Below are 20,071 nucleotides of genomic sequence, written 5' to 3'. Positions count from 1 at the left end.
CATCTTTCGTCTTCATGGCCTGCCCCTCCACATCGTGTCGGATCGTGGGGTACAGTTCACCTCACGCTTCTGGAGAGCCACTTGTAAACTGCTAGACGTCACCCTGGACTTCTCTTCCGCTTACCACCCACAGTCCAATGGTCAAGTGGAGCGGATCAATCAGAACCTGACCAGTTACCTCCGGCACTTCGTTAATGCCCATCATTCAGACTGGGTGGATCTCCTACCATGGGCCGAGTTCTCTTATAACAATCACGAGAGCGAATCCTCCTCCAAATCCCCGTTTTTTGTAGTCTTCGGTCAGCATCCTCGGATTCCTTTTCCTGTCTCCACCTCTGTGGACAACCCGGCTGCGGAATCTCTCGTTAGCAAATTTTCCTCCATTTGGGAGAGTACCCGATCCGCACTCCTTCAGTCGTCCGAACGGATGAAAAGACACGCTGACAAAAAACGCCTGGATCCTCCACAATTTCGTCCTGGAGATAAAGTCTGGCTCTCATCTAAATATGTTCGACTCAAGATACCTTCTTACAAGTTAGGGCCTCGGTTCATCGGTCCTCTGGAGGTCATCAGTCAGATCAACCCGGTGGCCTATAAATTGAAACTCCCGGCCAACTTACGGATCCCTAACTCCTTCCATGTATCTCTCCTCAAACCCGTGGTGCTTAACTCTTTTTCCAAGTCTACAGGTACGCCTCCTGCTCCGGTTTCTGCTGAGGACGAGTTTGAGGTAGAGAACATTCTTGCCACCAAAAGGGTAAAAGGAAAGACTTTTTTTCTAGTAGATTGGAAGGGGTTTGGTCCTGAGGAGATGTGACGAATAAAGTCTTTAGCTAGCTCGGGTGCAGACGGGAGGCCTGGCAGGGGAACGAAATGAGCCATCTTGGAGAAGCGGTCAGCGACCACCCAAATGACCGTACAACCGGCAGAGACTGGGAGGTCAGTTATAAAGTCCATTGCTATATGCTGCCAGGGGGCAGCAGGCAAGGAGTGGCCAGAGGGGTGTGACTAAGTATCAACTCTGTCCGACCAAGGTCGCACGGTGGCTCAGTCGACTCCGTGAACCAGGGAGGAACCGAGCAGAGGGACCAGGTGCCACTCTGGGACCGACCTTGTATGAGAGCAGGTGACCCCCACGTGTCAGAAGGCAGGAACTGACCGGTACAGCGGATGAGCTTCGGCTGGCAGGCTGACGCATGGTCCGGGTAGACAAGCAGGCTGATTAGGCAGATAGTCAGGCGAGTGTTCCGGGTAGGCAAGCTGGCGGCACAACAGGTAGCTGCCTGGTGCTTCCAGATAAGTGGGCAGGCACGGCAGGTAACAGGCAGGTGCTTCCAGGTAAGCAGGCTGGCAAGCACGGCAGGTAACAGGCGGGTGCTTCCAGGTAAGCGGGCAGGCACGGCAGGTAACAGGCAGGTGCTTCCAGGTAAGCGGGCTGGCAGGCACGGCAGGTAACAGGCAGGTGCTTCCAGGTAAGCAGGCGGGCAGAGCCCATAGACAGACTGGCGGACTGGGCTGTAGACAGACTGTCGGGCAGAAGAGAAGTCAGGCTAGCGGACTGAGCAGAAGATCAGACTGGCGAACAGGACTGACTTGCAGAAAGCGGAAGGAGGCGACCGGCTGGCAGATGTCTCGGAACCTTGTTGCGGGCGCAGGACACACAGGCAGAAACAAAGTCTATTACGTCCTTGTGCAGGGTAGGCCACCAGTAGTGCCGGGTAATAAGCTGGAGGGTCTTTTTCTGACCGGCGTGGCCAGCCAGTTTAGACGAGTGACCCCAGTGAAGGATCTTCTCCCGATCAGGTACTGATACGAACGTCTTTCCGGGAGGGAGACGATTTAGACTCACGGGAGCCACCTGCATTACTCTGGCGGGATCGATGATGTGTTTCGGATCTTCCTCGAGATCAGACACCAGAAAGGATCGAGACAAGGCGTCCGCCTTGACGTTTTTGTCAGCCGGGCGAAAATGAAGAACAAAATCAAAGCGAGCAAAAAACAAGGACCACCGGGCTTGGCGCGGGTTAAGTCTCTGGGCATGCTGGAGGTAAGCCAAGTTCTTGTGGTCAGTGTAAATTATTACCGGGTGAAGAGCCCCCTCGAGCAGGTAACGCCACTCCTCCAATGCCAGTTTGATGGCCAATAACTCTCGGTTTCCTATGGAATAATTGCGCTCTGAGGAGGAGAAGAGTTTAGAGAAGAAGCCGCAAGTTACCATTCTCCCGGAAGATGATTTTTGAGTAAGTACCGCTTCGGCTCCAGAGGAGGAGGCGTCAACTTCCAGGAAGAACTGCTTGTTTCCGTCCGGGCGATGCAGCACCGGGGCGGAAGAGAAGGCCTGTTTTAAGGAAAGAAAGGCCTCCTCTGCTTCGGGCGGCCACTCTTTGGGATTAGTACCCTTACGGGTGAGCGCGGAAATTGGGGCAGTCCGGGAAGAGAAGTGTGGTATGAAGAGGCAGTAGTAGTTGGCGAAGCCCAGGAACCGCTGAATGGCCTTCAACCCCTCCGGTCGAGGCCATTTCTCGATGGCAGACAGTTTCTCTGGATCCATTCGTAGGCCGGTCTGAGAAATAATGTAGCCCAAAAACGGAAGCGAGGTCTGCTCAAAGAGGCACTTCTCGTATTTAGCGAAGAGGTAATTCTGCCTGAGCCTGAGCAGGACCTGACGAACGTCCCTCCGGTGAGTCTGGAGATCCGGAGAGAAGACCAAGATGTCGTCCAGGTACACCACTACGCAGGAGTAGAGAAGGTCCCGGAAGATGTCATTGACCAACTCTTGAAAGACGGCAGGAGCGTTACAGAGACCAAAGGGCATTACCAGATATTCATAGTGGCCGTCCCGGGTGTTGAATGCCGTCTTCCATTCATCCCCCTGACGGATACGAACCAGGTTGTACGCCCCACGGAGGTCCAGTTTGGTGAAGATTCTAGCCCCCCTCAGATGATCAAATAACTCCGGAATGAGCGGAAGGGGGTACTTATTCTTCACCGTGATCTGGTTAAGGCCTCTATAGTCTATACAGGGACGGAGAGAGCCGTCCTTCTTTTTGACGAAAAAGAAGCCTGCTCCCACCGGGGAGGTAGATTTCCGGATGAATCCCCTGGCCAATATATTCAGACATCGACCGGGTCTCAGCAGCGGATAATGTATAAATACGCCCACGGGGAGGAGTAGTACCGGGTAATAGGTCGATAGGGCAGTCGTATGGTCTATGAGGGGGTAGTGTCTCTGCCTCCTTTTTATTAAAGACATCAGCATAAGACCAATAAGGAATCGGAAGTCCAGGTAGATTAGCTGGGGTAGGAGAAGGACGGACGGGATGGACGGGAACCAGACAGGTCTTATGGCAGTCCTGTCCCCAGCGAAGGACTTCTCTGGTCTGCCAGTCAAGCATGGGTGCATGTCTCTGGAGCCAAGGTAGACCTAGCAAGAGGGCGTGAGAGAGTCCAGGCAGAACATGAAAGGAGATACTCTCAGAATGCAGCATTCCCACCTGCAGAGTAATGGATTCGGTGATGAGTTGGATGGGGCGTGGTAAGAGACCCCCATCCACGGCAGCAACAGACAAGGGTACAGCCAGAGGTTTGGTGGGGATGCGGTATTTCTCTACCAGGGACTGTGAAATAAGATTCCCGGCTGCTCCAGAGTCAAGTTGGGCTAGTTCGAAATAACAGTTCTCCCCGCAGACGATTGAGACTGACAGCAGCAGAGATGGAGAGGATTTATTCTTGTCTAGGTCGACCTCTCTGAGCGAACCTAGACACAGGCGTTTCCCGACCTCTCCTGGCAGGCACGGATCCGGTGCTCCTTACTGCCACAGTAGAAGCAGCTCCCCACGGCACGGCGTAAGTCCTGACGGGTTTTGACCATCTTGGTCTGGTCGACCTGCATAGGCTCAGGAGAGTGTACCTGGGGAGAGACGGAGGGAGTGACGGGTTTCTGAAAAGTAGGAGCTAGACGTGGAAACCTCCTCTCACGGGTGACCTCTTTGGCACGCTCCTGGAACCGTAGGTCAATCCGGGTGGCAAGAGTTATTAGGTCATCGAGAGTGGTAGGAATGTCCCGACCGGCAAGTTCATCTTTAATACGGCCGGACAGACCCTCCCAGAAGACGGATACCAGAGCGTCGTTATCCCAGGCCAGCTCCGAGGCAAGGGTACGGAACCGTATGGCATATTGGCCCACGGTGAGACTTCCCTGACGGAGGCGTAGCAGTGATGATGCGGATGAGGTCTTCCGTCCGGGTTCGTCGAAGACTTTCCGGAAAGCCGTGAGAAAGGCAGGCAAGTCGGACACCAGGGGGTCTCCTCTCTCCCATAGAGGATTTAGCCAGGCCAGGGCCTCCCCAGTGAGATGGGACATGATGAAGGCAATTTTGGCCCGGTCGGAGTTAAACTGGTGGGACAGGAGTTCAAAGTGCAGGGTGCACTGATTTATGAAGCCCCGAGCCTGGGCGGAGTCGCCTCCGAAGCGAGGAGGTGCAGAAAGCCGGTGTCCGGGGTAGGATACCATGGTATTAGTGGGCAGCGGAGCTCCCGGATTGCGAGTCATGGCACTTGGGGAGGTTGCTGGCGGAGCAGTCAGAGTGTCCAGGCGAGAATTGACATTCCGCAGGTGACCCAGGATGGACTCCTGTTGGGACCTCTGACGGGACAGTTCATGACACAGGTCCGAGAGCGAGGGAGCTTGGGTGCCACCGGGTTCCATGGCCCGAGCAAACTGTAACGGGTCTGGGAGGCGGAACCTCTGAGCTACTATACAAGGGGGCGGTCCTTGTAAGGGAGCGGGTGGCGACCAGGCAGGCAGTCACAGCAGGTGACCGGGACAGTCTCTGGAAGAACGGGCAGGAGGTCACGGCAAGTGACCGGGGCAGTCTCTGGATGAACGGGCAGATGGTCACGGCAAGTGACCGGGGCAGTCTCTGGGTAAAGGGTTGGTACGACCTGTGGCGGCTGATGGTAGACGTGAGCTCCCAGGTGAGCAGGCGAGAGTCTCTGGATAAACGGGTGGTCACAGCATGTGACGGCGGAGCCTCCAGGTAGGCTAGCAGACAGGCAGCAGATGAGCGCTCCCAGGTGAGCGGGCAGGAGTCACTGGACAGGCAGGTGGTCACAGCACGTGACGGCGGAGCCTCCAGGTAGGCTAGCAGGCAGGTAGCAGATGTGCGCTCCCAGGTGAGCGGGCAAGCTGGTCCATAGACAGACTGACAGGAGTTGTAAGGCAGACCGTCAGACCTCAGGCAAGCAGGCAGGTAGCTGATGTGCGCTCCCAGGTGAGTGGGCAAGCTGGTCCTTAGACAGACTGACAGGAGTTGTAAGGCAGAAAGTCGGACCTCAGGCTAGCAGGCAGGTAGCAGAATATCTGGCAGGAATAAGACAGCAAGCTGGCAGGAATCTGGCAGGTATCTGGCAGGTAACTGGCAACGGGACCTGAGGGCTGAAGCAGAGTAGTGAACAGTGCAACAACATTGCTCGGGCACCTCCATTTTGGAGGAGGTGCCTTATATATGGTGAAGTCCTCCGGCCATTGGCCGGGGACTCCTTAGGACGGCGCGCGCGGCCCCTTTAAGAGGGAGGGAGAGCGCGCGCGCGCGCCCTAAGCACAGTGGCCGGGAAGGAGCGCGCGTTGCCAGCAGAGCGGGAGGAGGACGCCGGGCACGGAGCAGAGAGGTGAGGGGAACAGCGTCCCTGCCTAGCAGAGGGCAGGGACGCCGGCGCTACATTACCATTCTGCCGGAAGAAGATTTTTGGGTAAGTACTGCTCCGGCTCCGGAAGAGGAGGCATCAACCTCCAGGTAGAATTGTTTATTGCAGTCTGGACAGTGCAGAACTGGGGCAGAGGAGAAGGCTTGCTTTAAGGAAAGGAAGGCCTCCTCGGCTTCGGGCAACCATACCTTGGGATTTGCCCCCTTACGGGTGAGCGCAGATATGGGAGCAGTCCGGGACGAGAAGTGTGGAATGAAGAGACGATAGTAATTGGCGAAGCCCAGGAATCGCTGTATCGCCTTCAACCCCTCCGGACGGGGCCACTTTAGGACAGCAGAGAGCTTCTCGGGATCCATTCGCAAGCCTGTCTGGGAGATAACATAGCCCAGGAATGGAAGAGAGGTCTGCTCGAAAAGGCACTTCTCGTATTTAGCATAGAGGTGGTTCTGCCTGAGCCTAAGCAGGACCTGACGAACATCCCCCGGTGTGTGGGGAGATCCGGAGAGAAGACCAAGATATCGTCCAGGTATACCACTACGCAGGAGTAAAGAAGGTCACGGAACATGTCGTTGACCAGTTCTTGGAAGACGGCGGGAGCATTGCAGAGGCCGAAGGGCATCACACGGTACTCATAGTGTCCGTCCCGGGTATTAAATGCCGTTTTCCACTCGTCTCCTTGACGGATACGGACCAGGTTATACGCTCCACGTAGATCCAGCTTGGAAAAGATCCTGGCGCCTTTAAGGCGATCAAACAACTCGGAGATGAGCGGCAGGGGGTATTTATTTTTAACGGTGATCTAATTGAGTCCTCTATAGTCAATACAGGGGCGTAGCGAGCCATCCTTTTTTTTGACAAAGAAGAATCCGGCTCCAGCCGGGGAGGTAGACTTCCGGATGAATCCCCTAGCCAGATTCTCCTCTATGTACTCTGACATGGCCCGGGTTTCGGCCGCAGAAAACGGATAAATACGCCCACGGGGTGGAGTGGCACCAGGTACCAAGTCGATCGGGCAATCATATGGCCTATGAGGTGGTAATGTCTCTGCTTCCTTTTTACCGAAGACGTCTGCATAGGGCCAGTAAGGAGCCGGAAGACCGGGTAAATTAGCTGGAGTGGGTAGTGGACGAACCGGGCAAACCGGAACCAGGCAGGTCCTATGGCAGTCCGGACCCCACCGGAGTACTTCACCGGATCGCCAGTTTAACACGGGTTCATGTGTCTGGAGCCAGGGCAGACCTAGCAATAGGGAGTGAGAGAGTCCGGGGAGCACATGGAAGGAGATCTTTTCAGAGTGCAGCATTCCCACCTGCAGGGTTATAGGTTCAGTGACGAGCAGGATGGTCACCGGAAGGAGTCTTCCATCCACGGAGGCGACTGACAGTGGTTCAGCCAGAGATTTGGTGGGAATATGGTATTTTTCCACCAGGGACTGGGAAATGAGGTTACCAGCAGCTCCTGAATCCAGGTGGGGGAGTTCAAAGTGACAGTTCTCTCCCCAAGAGATAGAGACAGACAAAGTCAGGGACGGAGAGGGTTTACTTTTGTCTAGGACGACCTCTCCGAGCGGTCCTAGACACTGGCGTTTCCCCGCTTCTCCGGACAAAAACGGATGAAGTGCTCCTTACTGCCACAATAGAAACAGCTTCCCTCGGCTCGGCGTGAGTTTTGGCGAGATTTGACCATCTTGGTCAGGTCGATCGGCATAGGTTCAGGCGAGTGCGCCCGGGGAGTGACTGGTTGAGAGGCAGGTCTCTGGTAATTAGGAGCAAGGCGTGAAGACTCTCTCTCCCGGGTAGTCTCTTTGGTACGTTCCTGGAACCAGATGTCAATCCTGGTAGCTAGTGACGCCAGGTCATCCAGGGTGGTAGGAATGTCCCGACCGGCTAACTCGTCCTTAATCCGACCGGAAAGACCCTCCCAGAAGACGGACACCAGGGCCTCGTTCTCCCAGGCAAGCTCAGAAGCGAGGGTACGGAACCGTATGGCATATTAGCCCACGGTGAGACTCTCTTGTCGGAGACGTAGCAGAGAGGAGGCAGAAGAGGTTCTCCGTCCAGGTTCATCGAAGACTTTCCGGAAAGCAGCGAGGAAAGACGACAGGTCGGACACCAGGGGATCCCCTCTTTCCCACAGGGGATTTAGCCATGCCAGTGCCTCCCCAGTGAGATGGGACATGATGAAGGCCACCTTGGCCCGGTCGGAGATGAACTGGTATGCCAAGAGCTCAAAGTGCAGAATGCACTGGTTTATGAAACCCCGAGCTAAAGCAGGGTCGCTGGCAAAGCGTGGAGCTGCCAGGAGCCGAGGTCCATAACTGGGTGCCATAATGGGACTGGATTGCGGTGTTGCAGGAACAGGCACGGCTGGGCCAAAGATAGACATAGACGATTCAAACAATGCGCCTAGAGGAGAGTTAATGGACCATAGATAGGACAGCACCATTTCCTGCTGAGTTTTCTGACGTAAGACTTCCTGGTGCAGATCGGAGATCTGGGGGCCACCGGGTTCCATGGCCCGAGCAAACTCTTACGGGTCCGGGAGGTGGAACCTCTGTGCCGCGGTGCAAGGAGGGACCCAGAGGGGCGTAACTAAGTATCAACCCGGACCGACCCTGGTCGGACGGCGGCAAACGACACCGTAACCAGGGAGGGACCAGGTGCTACTCTGGGGACGACCTTGTAAGAGAGCAGGTGGCTCCCACAGGTAAGACAGCAGGGACTGACCGGTATAGCGGATGGACACAACAGGTAGGCAGCAGTCTCTGGGTTAGCTGACGGGTGGTCACGGTACGTGACGGAAGAAGTTTCTTGGCAAGCGGGTAGGTGGTCACGGCAAGTGACAGCGGGAGCCTCCGGGTAGGCTAGCAGGTGGTCACGGCAAGTGACGGCAAGCAGGCTGTAGTCTCTAGGCTGACAGGCAGGCGGTCACGGCATGTGACGGCAGAGCCTCCAGGTAGGCTAGCAGGTGGTCACGGCAAGTGACGGCAAGCAGGCTGTAGTCTCTAGGCTGACTGGCAGGTGGTCACGGCATGTGACGGCAGAGCCTCCAGGTAGGCTACCAGGTAACAGGCGGGTAGCAGACGTGCGCTCCCAGGTGGTTTAGCAGGCACGACAGATAGCAGGCAGGTAACTGGCAGGTGCTTCCTGGAACGAAGGTGGACTTGCCCATAGACAGACTGGCGGAAGACCGGGGGCAGACTGTCGGGCAGGAGGGAAGAGAAGCTGGCAGACAGGACTGGTAGTCAGGCTGGCAACGGAACCTGAGGGCTGAAGCAGAGGTAAGTATTCTGTGCAACAACTTTGCTCGGGCACCTCCATTTTGGAGGAGGTGCCTTATATATGGGGGGTCCTCCGGCTATTGGCCGGGGACTCCTTAGGACGGCGCGCGCGGTCCCTTTAAGAGAGGGGGAGAGCGCGCGCGCCCTAAGCACAGTGCCGGGGAAGGAGCGCGCGCCGGCAGCAGCGGGGAGAGGAGCACTGGAGGACGCCGCGCCAGGAGCGGGAAGGTGAGAGGGACGGCGTCTCTGCCTAGCAAGGGGCAGAGACGCCGATGCTACATTTTGGGTGTCCATGGGTCCTCCTGACTGCCAAGACTGTTCTCCTGTAGAGACCAGCCTGTGGCTAGGCTTCATAGACTGATTACAATACAGTTAGGTCCAGAAATATTTGGACAGTGACAAGTTTTGGCAGTTTAGCTGTTTACCAAAACATTCAACATAATCAATATGGGCTTAAAGGGCAGACTCCGCTTTAATTTGAGGGTATTCACATCCTAATTAGAGTAAGGGTTTAGGAATTACAGCCAATATGTATAAGCCTTTTTTTAACTCCTTCACCTGAAGCTGGTTTTCACCTTCTGGGAAAATGGTGCCTATATCATACCAGGTCAACATCAGTTTCAGAAGTACTGGGATCCTCACCTTCTGTCACGGGTGTGTCAGAGTTGACAGACAGTCATACGGTGTCCAGCTGCAGAAGGCCGCTGCGTTTGGCCTTACAAACATCTCCCTGATCCTTTTATGATTCCTCTCTTTAGGACCCACCAGTGATCCTCACCTTGCTTGGGGATTATATCTTTCCCTTTAAGAACCTGATGTATCCTCACCTTTCTGCTGTTAATCAGCACTTCCTTGCTGTGTCCTTAAATACACTTAGATTGCTCAGAGAGTTGCTGGTGATAGCATGTTATACCTATTCAAGCCTGGGATTCTAGTAGTTGACTAGAATTACATTGGAGTTCCTTCGTGGATTGTTGCCGTGCTTTCTCTGGAGTCATCTTGGAGCTAAGTGTATTCCCTTGTATGTTTCTCCCTGTGTTTACTTTAGTTTGTAGTGGGGCTGACTTAGTGCTCACCCCTCCCACTCCCTACCTAGGGCCTAGCCTTAAGGTCAGGTTTCCTGCTCGGTGATAGGTGCAGAACCTATTTAGGGTATTTAGAGGAGTCAGGGTTTGTTGTTAGATCTGTTTAATGGTCTCCACTCTCCCTTTCCCTAGTTGTAGGGCTCCCTCCCCTTTTCCAGTCGTTATGCGCTGGGTTCTCCCCATACCTAGCGTAACACCTCACTGAGTGCCAAACATTGGGGCCTGGATTGCTACCCGCTGAAACTGAAGTAAGGTCCCCATATCGCCTGCACATTGAAACAGCACAGAAGCATTGTACAGTGCCATCTGTACAATGTGCACGGCCAAGTTTTTTGTACCATACTTTTGTATGGCACTGTATGGTTTGAGGACCTGATCTGAGAGATATACACCCCCCCCATGAATTTATTATAATCCAGGATTCAATCAGGCTTTTGGACGTGATACAGCGACAAGGGAGCTGTTGTCACGGTGTATGGTGGGCAAGAAAAGGACATACCGCTTCGATCGATCACCACCAGGAGCTCGGCTTACACAATAGCCGAGACCCAGCTCTCAGAGCCAGGAGCAGTACCCACACTATCTCCGGCATTTTAACCTGTCGTGACGTCATCGCAAGGGCAAAATAGTTGCCATGGCAACCCAAGGTAGTCATGACAACCCCCGGCCCCGGGTTACTCAGCTACGGAAGGCCTGTTTAGACCATGCGTAGACCATGGTGAAAGAGGCTTCTGTCAGTGCAGCACTGACAGGTATAATGTATCGCATTGCTGGTGCACAGCACTGCTTTATACCAGCGATCAAGACAGATAAAGTTAAACTCCCATAGAGGGACTAAGAAAAAAACAAAAAAAAACACGGAAAAATAATTATAATACCCATAAATGTGTACTTTAATTATGTTTTGTTAAACAACAACAAAAAAAACACATACATTTGGTATTGCTGTGTCCTGAACAACCCAACCTATAAAACTGACCCACTAGTTAACCCCCTTCGGTGAACACCGTAAGATAAAAAAACAAACGAGGCAAAAAACAAACAAACTATGCTTAATCATCATACCACCGAAAAAAAAGTTAATAACACGATCAAAAAGAAGAACGTAAATAAAAATGGTATCGCTGAAAAAACAAGCCGCTACACAGCTCCAGCAGAGAAATAAAAAAAATAAAATTCCTGAATTGCTGGTCTTTGTTCAGCCTCCCCCCAAAAAACACCACACCACTTTTTTTAGTGTGTGACAGCAGCCAAATATTAAAAGCCTACAATATATAAATCTGGTACCTCTGTAATCGTACCGACCCAAACAATAAAGTCATCTAATCACTTATACTGCACGAGGAAAGGCGTAAAAATTAAATAAAACCAATTCTTGACGTACTACTGATTTGTTTGTTGATCGCAGTTGGGCTCAGCTCACATTTATCCTGCGCTCTGCGCTGAGCACCTACACCGAGGTTTCCATGTAAATCTCTGAAATACGTGATTCAGATGAAACCCCAGGATGAAGATTCCCTATAATGAGGCAGATGGAGGCACTGTGGACACTGTCTGGCATATGATGCGCCAGGGTCCGCCACAGTTTTGTGCACCTCTGAACAGAGGCCAGACGGAGTCCAGAGTAACTCTGCTGCCTCATTATAGTGAATGGATCCTTCGAGTGTTTCATCTGTCACGTCGCTCGGAGATTTAGATGGAAACCCTGATGTTATGTAAAATTTTCCCAATAAAAGCAAGACCTCACTCAGGTCTTTCATCTGTTAACGGAAATATAGGGGGCTTCCATGTTACTGGAAGTACAAAGGCTCTGGAAAAGCAAAATTGCTGCTCGCCCCCCAAAAGAAATTCAGCAAATTCTGCCCTCCCAAATCCAACTGCCCCCCCCTCCCTTCTGAACCCCAGTGTGTCTAAACCACATTTAGCGTCCACATGTTTGGCATTTCTGTAGCGATGAGAGCTCACCTAATTTACGGGTGCATGTCTCCAGAAGCATGAGCTGGGCATAACGTACTGGTCACTACAATGTACTGGTCCCTATAACAGCAGATTTGCAATTTTCACTCAGCAACATCCACTGCTGCTTGTTTCTGGAAAACACCCATCGAGTCAAAGCCTCGCCACAACTGTAGATAAATTCCCAGAGGGATAGAATTTCCAAAATGGGGTCACTTAAGGAGGGATTCTGCTGTTCTAGCACTTAAGGGCTCTGTATATGGAGTCTCCAAACTGTTCTAGGAAAATCTGTGCTTCAGAAGGCAAATAGCGCTCCCTCCCTCCAGAGTCTCGCCGTGTGGCAAAGCAGTACTGCACAGACACAGATGGGGTATTTCTATATTCATATTCCTTGTGGGACAAATTTTGGTGCCATTTTTACCAAATTTCTCCATGTAATAAAGTAAAATCTGGGGCAAAAAAAAATTTTTGTTGGTAAAAATGTAATTATTTATTTTTCACTGCCCAAAAGGTATAAAATTCTGTGATACCTGTGGTGTCAATATGATCACTGCACTGCACACTGAATTAATCTAAGGGTGCATTTTGTAAAATGGGATCACTGATGAAAGGGAACTGTTGAAGCATTCCAACAATATAACTTCAAAGTGACAGTGGTCAGAATTTTAAAATTTGGCCTTGTTAGGAAGTTGAAAAAAAAGCTTTTTTTGGAGGCAGGATGCGGGGTTTATAGAGCCAGTATCTGCTGCGTAAAGAGAGAGCGCAGCTCCCAAGCCCTCTCCACACGTAATCACCCGAGAAGTCATGCACATGTTACTACACTAAGTGTTTTCTCACTATAAATGTATTTATACCGATGCTTCTCACAAAATTAGAATATCGACAAGTTAATTTATTTCAGTTCTTGAATTCAAAAAGTGAAACTCATATTATATAGAGTCATTATAGAGTGATCTATTTCTAGTGTTTATTTCTGTTGATGTTTATGGCTTACAGCCAATGAAAACACAATTATTCTAATTTACTGAGATAATGACTTTTAACAAAAAACACCTGCAAAGGCTTCCTAAGCATTTAAAAAGGTCCCTTAGTCTGTTTCAGTAAGCTCCACAATCATGGGGAAGACTGGTGACTTGACAGATGTCCAGTAGGGAGTCATTGACACACTCCACAAGGAGGGTAAGCCACAAAAGATCATTGCTAAAGAAGCTGGCTGTTCACAGAGTGCTGTATCCAAGCATATTAATGGAAAGTTGAGTGGAAGGAAAAAGTCGGGTAGAAAAAGGAGCACAAGCAACCGGGATAACCGCAGCCTTGAAAGGATTGTTAAGAAAAGGCCTTTCAAACATTTGGGGGAGATTCACAAGGAGTGGACTGCTGCTGGAGTCATTGCTTCAAGAGGCACCACACACAGACGTATCCAGGACATGGGCTACAAGTGTCGCATTCCTTGTGTCAAGCCACTCATGATCAATAGACAACGCCAGAAGCGTCTTACCTGGGCCAAGGAGAAAAAGACCTGGACTGTAGCTCAATGATCCAAGGTATTGTTTTCAGATGAAAGTAAATTTTGCATTTCATTTGGCAATCAAAGTCCCAGAGTCTGGAGGAAGAATGGAGAGGCCACAATCCAAGCTGCTTGAGGTCTAGTGTGAAGTTTCCACAATCAGTGATGGTTTGGGGAGCCATGTCATCTGTTGGTGTAGGTCCACTCTGTTTTATCAAGACCAAAGTCAGTGCAGCCGTCTACCAGGAAATTTTAGAGCACTTCATGCTTCTCTCTGCCGACAAGCTTTTTGGAGATGGAAATTTCATTTTCCAGCAGGACTTGGCACCTGTCCACACTGCCAAAAGTACCAATACCTGGTTTAAAAACAACAATATCACTGTGCTTGATTGGCCAGAAAATGTGCCTGACCTTAACCCCATAGAGAATCTATGGGGTATTGTCAAGAGGAAGATGAGAGACAGCAGACCCAACAATGCAGACGAGCTGAAGGCTGCTATCAAAGCAACCTGGGCTTCCATAACACCTCAGCAGGGCCACAGGCTGATCGCCTCCATGCCACACCGCATTGATGCAGTAATTGATGCAAAAGGAGCCCCGACCAAGTATTGAGTGCATTTACTGAACATACATTTCAGCAGGACAACATTTCGGATTTTAAAATCATTTTTCAAGCTGTTGTTATGAAGTATTCTAATTTACTGAGATAATGACTTTTGTGTTTTCATTGGCTGTAAGCCATAATCATCAACATTAACAGAAATAAACACTTGAAATAGATCACTCTGTTTGTAATGACTCCATATAATATATGTTTCACTTTTTGTATTGAAGAACTGAAATAAATTAACATTATGATGATATTCTAATTTTGTGAGAAGCACCTGCAAAAAAGAACTGTAATGTATACATACTCAAAAAAAGAGGAACATTGCCGAGAAACTGGACAATGCCAGAATTAGCATAAATATACCTACTCCAGAAACATAGTCAAAAAGGAGAAACAAGGGAGCTTAAATGGTAGAAATAGTTGGTATCGAATTGCACTCAAACCAATGTTCAATGAGACGTGCAGATCTGCGTATAATATATAAAATTATTATATATCTAATTTTATATATTATACGCAAATTTGCACGTCTCATTTAACATTGGTTCGAGTGAAATACGATTTTTTTTTTAATCAGATTGCTCTCGTGCGAGTTATACGCCAGTGTGAGCGAACACCAAAGGGTTAAAATTGGCACTTTAAAAGTGCTGCTCGAGCTGGATTCAAAAATACTTATCTTAAGGCCACAGCCCCACTATCAGTATTTGGTCAGTATTTTTTCCTCAGGAGTGGGAGCCAAAACCAGGTGAGGAACAATCATAAAAAAGGTATAATAGAAACAAGTCACCAATTCTACATTTATCACCCACTCCTGGTTTTGGCTCCCACTCCTGAGAAAAAAACACTTCCTTTAGGACCCAGCAGTGACCTCCCTCCTGCTGCTTATTGACACACCCTTGCATGGGAGTTAAAAACACTCAGTTTGCTTTAGGCGATCACCGGTGATAATTCTATGTTCTTTTGTGCATGCTTGGAGCACTAGCTGTTAGCTGGCTTCTTCTCTGGTGTCCTTGGAGGACACTTGGCATTACTCATCTGGTGTCTGCTCAAGCTAATCCCCTTTGTTTGTCTACCCTGTTGTCTTTAGTTTGCAGTGGGGCCTGACTAGTGCTCACCCCTCCCCCTCCCTATCTAGGGCCAAGCTCCAGGGATATACAAGGTTCAGGGTCCTGCTTGGCGATTGGTGTGGAACCAATAAAGGGACAGTAGGGTAGGCAGAGTGTTATTAGATTTGCCAAGGGGTCTCCACTCCCCCTTTCCCTAGTGTTTGGGCTTCCTCCTCCTCCTCTTCCCTTCATGTTGCACTTACTGTCTTTCCCACACCTTGCTTGACAGTTGTTTATTGAAACCAAGTTATCACCTATCCATGATAACTTGCTGACCGGTTAGAGTCCCACACCGAACGGCAGATGGGAGGGGGGGTGGCTGTTGCCGTAAAAAGCCGAGCACAAAGCTCAGCAGCCCCATAGTGAATGAATGAGGCGGTGGTCAAGCTTGTGTGATGCTGTTCCATTTTAACAGGAATAAGAGTGCCCTACTCTGCTGATGAATGAAGGTCGCAGAATTAGAACCCCCCGCCTCCCCCACTGGTAAGCAAGTGATCACCTATCCTGGGAATAACTGATGTCTGTTGGAAACAAATGAACTACTTCAAGCTTACAGTTATACAACCAGTCTCATCTGGTCCAAATGGTCTAGTTAATACAGCATGCAGTTTGTACTGTGAAATCTGGTGACTGAGCCAGTTCTCCCAACTGGTTTCTGGGGGGCTTGGAACGCATTTTATTATTTGGTGGTGCTCGCATCTTAAGACTAGATGATAATGATCTATTGTGGAATTACTCCTAAATATAACAGACCATTCTACATACAGGAATTAAGTACTGAGAGACAATTCTTTCTCATATTCAAAGATTCAATAACAGGGTCTGTACCACAGGACTGGGGCATAGCAAATGTGGTACCAATATTCAAAAAAAAGAGGACAAAATCTGAGCCTGGAAATTATAGGCCAGTAAGTTTTACCTCTAATGTGGATAAAATTCTAGAGGGTTTCTTAAGAGATGCTATCCTGGAGTATCTCAATAAGAATAACCTTATGACCCAACATTAACATGGGTTTATGAGGGAATCGGTCCTGTCAGACTAATCTGATCAGCTTCTATGAGGAGGAAAGTTGTAGACTTGACCAGCATACCTCTGTAGACGTCCTATCTGGACTTTTCAAAGGCATTTGATACAGTGCCACATAAAAGTTCTATAAAATAAATTGTTACTGGGTTAACAACTGTCTCAGTGACAATAAACAAAGGGTGTTTATTAAACAATCTGATTGACTCACAGTAAACAATGGTGTATCACAGGGGTCAGTATTGGACCCTCTCTTTTTAATACTTCTCAATGACCTTGTAGGGGACATACAGAGTAGAATTTTAATAGTTTTTCAGATGATACTAAACTCTGCAAGGTAATCAACAAAGAGGAGGAGAATTTAGTAATATAGAAGGATTTATGCAAGCTGGAGGCTTGGTCTGAGAAACGGCAATTGAAGTTTAACAGAGAAATGCAAGGTCATCTACTTAAGCAGAGGAAATAAAAAAAAACACTGGTTAAAACGGTCACTGAAAAAACAAAAAACTTGGGCATATAGGTGGGCAGCAAACTAAACTTTGGTGACAAGTGCTAGACAGCTGCTGCTAAGGCAAAATAAACCTCATGGGATGCCTTAAAAGAGCCATACATGCTTATTACAAGAACAGTTTTGCCTCTATACAAGTCATTTGTGCAGCCACAATTCGATACGGTGTAGAATTTTGGGCTCCAATGAATAAGGTGGACATAGCTGAACTAGAACGGGAAAACTAAAACAACCAGATTAAATAGCACCAGGGGCCCAATTAGCATTAAAGCCAAATTCAGAACACACCCTTATGTGAAGACCCGGGGTCTTCCGTGGGCGTAACGCTACTCCGACAACACAGGGTGAGGATAAAACAGCGTGGCAATACTTTATTGAACAACAAAGAGGACAAACACACAGAACAGTCCCAGTTAATACCCAAGATGGTGCAACATTACAAAGTCTCACCCTTCTGCTCCGCCCACATTGGATAGAACAGCTGCGACTTTGGAGACTTCCAGGGCTAACTACCTCAACCATTGGCCCCGCTTCTGGCGGGCCCCCACAGAGAGTAGGTATCGGCAAGCTTAGGAAGCTAGCAGCCCATCAAGGTACAAGACCAGGAGACCCGAGGGTCCAAATCTGGCCTCTCCGAGAGTTTCCATGGGGCCAGGCGACCAGTGGGTCCCTCCTAGCAACCCTAAAACAACATATCCATGGGGCCAGGTGACTTCTTCGTCCTCTCCTGGACTTCCCAAAAGTATCCATGGTCTCTCTTGTGGTTAATGGAGCAGATCTGAATCTTTCCAGTTAGGGCCGGTACCCTTAGGCCAGAATCATGTAGAATACAAATCTATGTCTCTTTAGATGCCATGCAATCCATCTACTTTCCTGAAGGATGTCTCCCATTCTCCTTCCAAAGTCCTTCTGACTCTGCTTGACTCTGTCTCAAGTCTGACTCCTACAGAAGCATATCTTCTTTTTAAATACACATCCTCAGTTCAAGGGGTTTTTAGAGGGCAGCCTCACATGGCTCAGCTATCATTGTTTTAACTAATCCATTTACATGGCTGGTATCACAGGGGCTAATGCAAATAAACCTCTAGCTGACTTTTAGTACAATTGGTCTTTAGCATAGTAAACATGATTGTTTCCAAATGAATAGAATTCAGCATTTAGGGTTATACAAATATATAAATACTGGTCTGTCCACGGCCACAGAGATACACATATATTTACAAGTCAATTTAAACACAATAGTGTACTTCTCTTGACTTAACAAATCTAAACGTCTGGCTTATTAAGATTTTACTCTGTATCGTCACACCTTATAAAGTCACTTTTTAATAGATCTATGTTAAAAATAACTATACAAAAACCACATAAATAGACATACACGAGTTGGATACTATCATGCCAGTGAGGGGAAAGGAGTGAACTAATAGTTACCTAGTTGGACCCTATCATAGCCCCTGCCTGGCCGTGGGGGTTGGCACCCTAACTGATGATCGATATTGGTGCCCCCACTCCACGTTGACTGACCTTATTGGTCCCTATAGAAGTCTGGGTGTGAACAACAATAAACTTGTGGTGTCAACCACTAATAAGCCATTCACTTCTCCAGATAGAATAAAGAGATGAGTTTGTAGAGACAGTTGTCAGATATATCTTGGGCCTAGTGTTAGCCCTAACAGTGTCCCTACCTGCCAGCAGATGTAAAGCCATAATTTGTATTGGCACCCCTGCTTATTGTCGACTGGCCCTTTCAGTCCCTGCAGTGCTTGGGAAAAGTAACAACCAAGGGGGACAGATAAAAAGAACGGAAGTGGTGCCCTGTCATACCTATATGTGATACCACATCTTCTCTCCCATCAATACTGTGGAATATAGGAGGAAAAGACCTAATATAGAGAGTATTTACAAAGTATGATGCTAATTGGTCCACAATCAGTATGCAAAAATTATAGCAGCATATACATAAATAACAATTCCCATATCATGTATGCAAGGAATGTCTTAAATGAGGCATGTAGTATAATCATGCACAAACCATCTCAGGCATCACATCCTTCCATATAACAAAGAAGGCACTTAACTAGAACGGGTGCAGAGAAGAACGACCATGGTTACTAAGGGAAAGGGAAAACTGCAATACCAAGACAGGTTAGCAAACTTGGGATTATTCAGTTTAGGGGGATCTTATTACAATTTACAGATATCTGAAGGGACAGTACAGGGATCATCCTGTCTGTCCAGAAGAAAGAAGGTTGAATCAATCACTGACAATGATTTTTTACTTTAAGAGCAGCAAGATCATGGAACGCTCACCTACATGATGTAGTCATGGTTGATTCCCCAGAAGAAAAAAAATATTATATATATATAATATATACATTTTGAAAAGTATATCACAAATTACGAGCACTAGATTCTGTGATGTGATGCTGATCCAGGAATCTAGTCAGATTGCTGTATGTGGAATCAGGAAGGAATTAGGCAAATAGCATCTGTCCCGTGAGTTTTGCCTACCCCTGGATCAACATGTTAGGTTATAGGTTGAAGTCAATGCAATTAAGTCTACCTTCAACCTTAAAAAGAATGAAAAAGCTGAAAACAGCCTACTGCTCGATAGGAACTGACATTTTCTTCATTAGCATTTATGCAGTGAGGCCATTAATATCAAAATGTAATATATGTAACATAATGCAAGTCAAATAGTAACAGGTTTGTACAATCGATACCTTCGAGCATCTGAATTTTGGCTTTTACGCAGACGATGGTTTCAAATGGCGACACTCGAAATTTAAAGCAAGTTCCTGTAAGGGTTTCAATGAAGAGCTCCATTGTCTCATAGAATGGTAGCTTGTAGTGGAAGGACCCAATGTTATCTTCGTTAAAAAATGGGGGTTCCTTTTTGTTGGACATTGCATAGGATAAAAAAAAATGTAGCAAGTAGAACTACTAAAATGAGAAAACCTCTGGACCACAGACACATGAGGTGTTCTCTTGTTCCATTTTTAAATATGGCAACCTGCAGACACAAGAAGGTTAGAAATGAGGCAACTCCATGGCTGATGTCAGGGTAGTATATGTATTGGCTACAATTCGGCACATTGACTAGAATTGAAAAAAGCAAACAATGATCACCTTAAATCCAATGCACATCTCTCTGTTTTAATGCCGTGCCTCCCCATTCTAACAAGAGCACGAGAATTGAACGCAGCATATATCATACAAGAGATTAGGAGAGTAGGATTGGATGCCAAATCTAGGTGACAGAATGGAAGATCTATACTTACAGGTGCAT

General features: G+C 48.6%; 1 pseudogene; it reads right to left on the bottom strand.

The window, feature by feature from the left end:
* The window catches only part of LOC141271652 (AN1-type zinc finger protein 4-like), a 43,744-nt pseudogene extending 24,055 nt beyond the window's left edge, over positions 1-19,689 (bottom strand).
* Between the last annotated feature and the right edge of the window lie 382 nt (positions 19,690-20,071).

This window comes from Phyllobates terribilis, unplaced genomic scaffold, assembly GCF_046119375.1.
Source record: "Phyllobates terribilis strain yellow unplaced genomic scaffold, ASM4611937v1 Scaffold_5__5_contigs__length_657084704, whole genome shotgun sequence".
NCBI lineage: Eukaryota > Metazoa > Chordata > Amphibia > Anura > Dendrobatidae > Phyllobates > Phyllobates terribilis.
Note: the sequence above shows the minus strand (reverse complement) of the source record. Positions and strands in the feature narration are given on the sequence as shown.